The following is an 8,015-nucleotide window of genomic DNA, read 5'->3' as shown; positions in this document are numbered from 1 at the left end:
GCATAATGCGGATCGTCGGCCGTCTCCTCTAGTCCAGGCACGTTGTTGGGTTGCCCTTTGTCAAGGAGCATCCTGGACAAGGTAGATGTCAGCAACAAGGCTCGCCCTTGCATGAGCAATATTTTCTTACTAGAAATGTTTATCCCAAGGGGACTCCTATTGGATGCTTACGTACCTAGGAGGAAGGAGGTGGAAGGGCCACTTGCCTGCTCTCGATAGGTTAAGGCTTGCTAAGGATCTCTCCAGTGCCTTCATCCTCGTCTGACTCCTCATCAGAATCCTCCCCTTCGTATTCCACCTCTTGATATTCTTCAGGACCGACTGTTGGGTTCTATTCATAGACCTCTTATGGCTCCCCCTCGATCCATCTGTTGGCTGCCATGGCAGGGTAGCAGGGATCTTCGTGGTGAAATTCAGCCATGTTGTCAATGCGAGAATAGATGTATGAGAAATACGTAGAGAGTTTAAGTGTATGGTTCTATGGTATCTTAAAATACTCCTATAGTATTTTAAATGTCGCGTTTGATTTTGGGTATCTTAGTGTTGGCAAGTGTAGACTCGTCATTTACTACGACTATTTTCCAGCATATGCTAGTTACACTTCAGATAAATATAGTTGATCATGCTATATTTCTTCAAGGTCTAATTACATATCCCAAGGCCTACTCGTAGTTTTCAACTCATCATACTACTTTTATTATGCCCTCATTATGACACTGCCCTAACTTGTATGTATTAATACTTTACTTAAAATATTATTATATTTTAAAAAGTATATTTGTAGTCAGAGTGTTATAGCCCCATTGTATTTATAGTTGTATATCTTGTATGGTTTGATATACTAGTTCACTATAAACAATTCTCTAATACCAATCTATCACACCCCCGAACCAGGACGGCGGAAATGTCCGGGGGTGGATGACGTCATTGTATAGTATCATAATAGTTGAATATAAATGAAACATAGTAACCCAAGAAACATACATGGAGAATACAAACTTACATAGTTTACATAATGTATTTGTTCATATATTACACAAAAGTGACAGGAAAGTAAAATTCCATAGTGCAGCATCACTTGATCTCCAAAAGAGTTGATTACCTGTTACTGGTTCTCGAGAATACAAGTGATTTTGAAAAGTGTTAACATTGAATGTTGGTGAGTTCATAAGCATATTTGTGTGAAAAGATTTGTAACTGCTTTGTTTAAAAATGGTTTATATATCTCCAAAAAATCTATTATTTTCTATAAAAATGAGTTGCAAGTTATACACCAACGACTGAAAATATATGTACACACGTCCTTTGTTTCTTTTCCTTGTAATTTTAAAATGTATGTTCCAAGAAAATCCAATATTTCTTGATGTATAAAGACTACAATCTTAAACCCTAAGACCAGAAATGTAAGCAATAGTGTATTGAAAGGTGGTATGCAATTTTCTATTTTTATAAAACAAGTGAAGTGTAAACTTCCCGTAAACCAAGATAGTATTATTAATCCCTATATGAGTTATTATAACCATGCTAATGTGACTGTTATGCATGTACGACGTTCTTCATGCGTCGGAATCGGTAAGATGTTTGTCACCCTAGACTGACCCATCTATCTGTAGCGAACAACTCAGGTGTGGGGTTGTCAATCCCCATATAGATCTATACACAACTATCTCGCTCTCCCTCCAAGAGACTTTGTTTATAATGCAGGACTTAAAGTGTATGCTAGGTAGGTACGGTGAAGTGAATATGTCTCACTAGAGCATTAACGGATTTACGTGAACTTCGACTCCCTTTTTCTTGTATAATAAAATAATTATACTATTGGAAATTTTATGGCATGAATTTTATGACACGCAAATTATACCATTAATGATTTGCCTTGTATATTTTTGTGTAAACTATTTATATAAATTTTATATAAATATCTATCTGTAAGTTTGTTAAAACATAATATTCTTGGGTTTTTATTAAATCATCAAAACAGTGACGACTAAAATACGACCAATTTTACTTGAAAGGTTATTTTTAGTAAAAATCTCCAAGAATTTGTAGTGTTGTACATCTCATATTTTTCCGGTTGAAATTTTGTAATACAAAATAGTTTAATTTTTGTCATCTTTACCATATAGCTCATGTTTTTTTATAAAAAACCATATGGTGACTTCAAAATTTTTATACTTATATAAATTTTACTTGGTAAAAGTAATACATGTAAATATCCAAAGATCAAACATATTTGGACTTATATAAACATATGTTTTTGTTATACTTGTATATATCAACCCATAAACACGATGTTTATGTAATAAAATAATGATTGTCACATATGTCATGATTTTTATGTAGTGAGCAAGTAATATCTATCTTTATATACAAGATCTTGTTCCAAATTCAAACAATACTCCTAGTGCATGCAAATGTCCAATGGGCAAACACACTTAGACATATATAAACCATATAAATCACGATTTTTATGAACATAGGTATCATAATCTTTAACATTCCATGCACATTTTATATCACAAACAAGTTGGTGCATGCAATTATCCAAGGTGTAAACGTATTTTGACTTGTATCCCCCCCCCCCCCCCCTAAAAGCATGTAAAACATGAAAAATTAGGGGAGTATGAAGCTCACATTGATGATTTTTGTGGGTTGCAGGAAGGAAGATGATGAAGATGTCGAGCCTAGGATGAAGGTGATAAACTTTGAAGAGCTTCTTGGAAAGGTTGGTGTTCTAGGGATTTAACACACAAAAAATGTGTGTAAACATGGTGAAATCTACATAAAATCACATAGAAAATGTAGAATGTCATGAAATAACTTACCTAAAGCTCGAAAATTTGAAGATGATGAATAATCCTTGGAGCCTCTAACTTGAGAGAGAGAGAGAGAGAGAGAGAGAGAGAGAGAGAGAGATAGAGAAGTGGAAGAAACTTAGTCTTTTGTGTGTGGGAAAAGGGCCTCTCAGCCATGGTATATATAGGGGAAAGAAAATTGAATCATTTATGTTTGGGGGGTTTAAGGGTGTGTAGTGTGAATGCATGTAGGATAATGAAGTATAAAGTGCCATTCGTGGAAGTATGGTGTAAAAAGGTGTGCATGGTATGGTTATTTGGTGGTTAAAGGGAAGTCAAGCATTGAGGTGGCATGAGTAGGGTCGACCCTTGGGTCTTGCACCCAAAACCGATTTCATTAGTTCAAGAGGGGGGGGGGGGGGTCGGTTCTAGGGTGACCGAAAATACCCTCCATCCTCAAAGGGTTTTTGGTTTTTGGGATGGGTATGGGTTCTTGGGTTTGGCATGGCCCAATAAAAGGGTTTTCGGCCTAGGGTTATTTGGGCCGAGAACTTTCAAGCCAGGTCTATTTTTGATTTACGTATGATGCATTTGACCTATTTCGTCTTCTAAAGGCTTATTATGAAAATGCATATATATGAAATCATATAAAATTGTCATTTTTGACTTACAATTAATCTATTGCAACAAGGTTACATAGATAAATTGTTTGTACATGAATAAAATCTCGACCCTAAATTTGCTAGTTGTGACAGTGTTCGGCAAAATGATATGATGTATGAGGAAGATAATAGTGAAAATTTGAAAATCTTGAAAGTAACTCAAGTTAGGGGTTGAAGTTTAAGAACATTATAATGAATTTATCAAACAAAACAACATATTATGGTGTGTTTAGGTACCTAAGCTTATATACCTTAAGGGTATATTAACTTTTCCCATATATATATATATATATATATATATATATATATATATATATATATATATATATATATATATATAGCCTTAGGTTATTGTATTCTAACTAATTATTGTGTGGATGTAGGAATGATTGTGAACCATCATTCCTACATCCACACAATAATTAGTTAGAATACAATAACCTAAGGCTATATATATAATATATATATATATATATATATATATATATATATATATATAGCCTTAGGTTATTGTATTCTAACTAATTATTGTGTGGATGTAGGAATGATTGTGAACCATCATTTTGCTTATTTTAATAAAGTGATTAATATATATTATTAAGTTAAAGATAATTGAAAAATATCATCTAATTTTATTCTAAGGGTATTTTAGTCCATTAACACAAATTTAAAAAAGGAAAATTGCAGATTTTAGGTAATAATTAATTCTCTAAACTTTAAAAATCTAATTTTTTGGATAAGAAATATATTAATTCCGATATTCTAAAAGAATGTGTTTATCAGTATCTTGAAAAAACTATTAAATTCTGACAGAATACTATAAACATATATTATCAAGATTAATAATTTTTAATGAATAAAAATTTTATATGAAAAGAATTTTAATATCTTAACAATTACATTCATTCTTAACAAATACCACTATGAACATACATAAATGACATTCATTCTGAAGGAATACAGGTAATATTGGTTAACAATTACATTTATTCTTAAAGAATAAAATTGAAAATGATTAAAAGTCAAATAAAAAACATTGAAATCTAATTAAAACACTAATACATTCTAATAGAATATTGTTGCTAATCTATTCTGACAAAAAAAACATGCTAATCCATTCTGAACGAATAGTTTTGCCTTACTTTCCATTCTTCACCATGCTTCAAACCGACTTCTCAATTGTTGCTGCCTCTACACATAGAATTACCCCACCATTATTATATATGAATGCAAAATGGAAATTTAGATTGTTAAATAAAACAAAAGGAGGAATGTATGATGTAAGAGAGTATTGGATGATGTCATGAGTGAAAAAAAGGAAAAAAAGTGTTGGTAATTTTTCTGGTAAGTCACATTTTCCAGCAAATTCAAGATGATGTTACATCATCCACATGTAAAATTAAGAGCTCATTTGTTCTTAAAAGCTTCACAAGATAATCAGCTGCTCCATGTCTCAAACATTCAACAACGAGGGTAACTTCATCCTATGCAGCCTCCACTGTGAGTAGGAAAAAAAAGATGAAATATCGGAAAATGAAAACAATAAACAAATCCATTAACTTACAACAAATCAATGCAAATGCTAGCAAACAAACCCTTATAGAATCACAAATTTTTCATGACCTTTGCTTGGATTTCCTCGAACAGATTCCAATTATCCTTCAAATAACAAGCCATGAGAATCACGGTTTTTGAAAAGCATCACTACAAAATCATTTACTTCAATTAATCAAAAAAGGGGAATAATAGTGGTGTAATGTCCCACCATCTGAATCGAATATTTTAAAATACTAAAGCAGTTGCTTTTTAAATTTTGATTTTAACCATTTAATAAATATATCAATATAACATTCGATGAAGATGAATATATTACAATAGATTGCAATTCTTGACTAGTAAATGTTTTCCGCTTAACTAATAAACATATTCACAACACATCCTCTCCATGATACTGTTATTCATCTCAAATTCTAACTGATTTTTTTTTTACAAATTACAACATATTGCGAAATCTGAAAAACTAAACCACATATTGGTGATTCCTTATGGTTTAAGTCAAAACTACATGCACAAAATGACTTTCATGTGAAAACCTAACTGTTATTTAGACATTAATTTTACACAAATATGAGATATAAGTCTATATATTTAACTGGATGACTTGAGAATGGAATAGCTTATTATTGTTGTCTTGAACAATACCAACCCCTCAACATTAGAAGTCAACTGCAAAGTGAAACAAAAAGAATACTATTAACTCATGATAAAAAAAAATGATTTATAATTCATTAAAGCTTCAATATGTACCTGACTTTTGAAGAACAAATGTTGTTTGATAACTGGATCAGTTAATCCATCCTCAAAATCACATACATAGCAAAGTTAAATTTTAAAATTTTTTATAATCCATATAAAATTTACACTTTAGCTCATCTATTGAACCAATTTTCTAGGATTCCAGTTTGAAGGCACCAAATGAACTTCCCAAATACAACTTGGTTGAATGTAAGTTCAAGATTAAACCTGAGCTACTCGTTTTCCTGCTTCTTTGTCCTACATATAGCCTTTACTGATATATACTTCCTTTTAATCTATTCAAGTGGTTGACTAACCTTCTCAGATGTCGTAGGCCACAGTTTGTTGTTAGTGATGTCGCTCAGTTCTTTTCGTATTTTATCTATGGAAATATGAATTGAAATAAGTACAAAGAATGGCATTATTAAGCTAGAAAATGGGAAATTTTAGTTTGTGTCATGTAAACAATTCATGGGAAGAGAATTGGGTACCAACTGAAAGGTGTCGATATTAAGGGCAAAAGGGAAAAAAAGTAGCTTCACCTGTAAACAGAATGAGATGCAAGGCTTTGTAATTTGCACATCTGATGCGAAAACCGTCCAAAGGGACTTTTATTAGGCCGACGAATTTCATATGGAAGACGTGAATATTGTGGCAGCGGAGAATCGGGCGGATCTTTTTTGCTTTTGGGTAGTGGTCAGTTGGAAATCGATGTTTGAACGGAATTGGTGAAGCACTAATTGAATAGAGAAGGATTATAGAAAAATTGACAAAGTGTTGAGGTAGGGAATAAACGCCGAGAGCATCCATCCATTAAGGATATGGGTGAAATAGATGAGAAAAAAGAATCGAACGGAAAATCAAGGTGTAGATGAACATAAGACAATCAGCAGTCGTCGTCGTTACATCTGAGAGAGAAGAATTGAATAGGAGGAGAACTGGGGATATGAGAAGTACACTGACTGAGGAAAGTCGACACCAATCTCATTCTCATTCTTATTGACTGGGGACCAAAAGCGTCAATATCAAAAACTAAAACTATTATGGTCAAAGTTAAGGGACAAAACTTACTATTCATTTGGATTTTTAAAACTAACATATATATATATATATATATATATATATATATATATATATATATATATATATATATATATATATATATATATATATATAAAACTTACTATTCATTTGGATTTTTAAAACTAATATATATATATATATATATATATATATATATATATATATATATATATATATATATTAGTTTTAAAAATCCAAATAAATAGTAAGTTTTGTCCCTTAACTTTGACCATAATATATATATATATATATATATATATATATATATATATATTAGTTTTAAAAGTCCAAATGAATAGTAAGTTTTGTCCCTTAACTTTGACCATAATAGTTTTAGTTTTTGATATTGACACTTTTGGTCCCCAGCCAATAAAAATGAGAGACACACTGTCGACTTTGATATATATGCTTAGGTTATTTTATTTACTAATTATTGTGTGCCAGAATGCACAGATCTGGACCAACGAATGAAATTAATCAATGAACATGATTTGAGAGTGTATGATATTACAATGGGATAACATGTACCATATAATCACACAAATTTTAGTAAAATGGTATTTTAGACAATTAAATACTACATTTATAAAAGGAAATTTTCGGATTTTTATGGATAATTAACTCTTAATTTTAAAAATATGATTTTTTTAATTAATTCAATTTTAATTCTAACGTAATTTGTAAATATAACCAATTTTATTCTATCAGAATGTTTTTTTTTTCTAGAATGATGTTCTTACATAATTTTATTCTATTAGACTATTATTGAAAAATAGCAAAATTCTTGAATCCGAGGTTGAAAAATAACAACATTCTAATATATTCTTATACATCCGAACTTAAATACAAATTCATACATATATTCTTACAGACTAAAAGCCTTATACATTTTAATATAATTATACATATTCTAAAAGAATATCAACAAAAATGAATAAAATTCTTAAAAATAACAAAATTCTTAAATTGTGAGTATTTTCAAACTTTATTCATTCTTCAAGTTATTCCTATTAGGTCCTCAACGCATTCTTCCAGCCATTCCTATCACAAATACAACAAAAAAACTAATAGTGGTTAATAACATGTCACTTGCAATTAACTATCACTTAATATATTCTGGAAGAATACATAAAATATGACAGAATACATAGAATATATTTTGGCAGAATACATAGATTTT

The 8,015-nt window shown here is 30.8% G+C and overlaps 1 long non-coding RNA gene across 1 annotated transcript; it reads right to left on the bottom strand.

Moving 5' to 3' along the window:
- Positions 1-5,381: 5,381 nt before the first annotated feature.
- LOC145090510 (uncharacterized) lies at positions 5,382-6,747 on the bottom strand. Its single transcript, XR_013701619.1, has 3 exons — positions 6,295-6,747; positions 5,765-6,134; positions 5,382-5,683 (listed from the first exon to the last, which is right to left on the bottom strand). It is a non-coding gene; the product is annotated as an uncharacterized LOC145090510 (long non-coding RNA).
- Positions 6,748-8,015: the final 1,268 nt, after the last annotated feature.

Source organism: Lactuca serriola, chromosome 2 (assembly GCF_051521515.1).
Source record: "Lactuca serriola cultivar US96UC23 chromosome 2, Lser_US96UC23_V15, whole genome shotgun sequence".
NCBI classification, from domain to species: Eukaryota; Viridiplantae; Streptophyta; class Magnoliopsida; order Asterales; family Asteraceae; genus Lactuca; species Lactuca serriola.
This window is presented reverse-complemented; position numbering and strand designations above follow the sequence as displayed.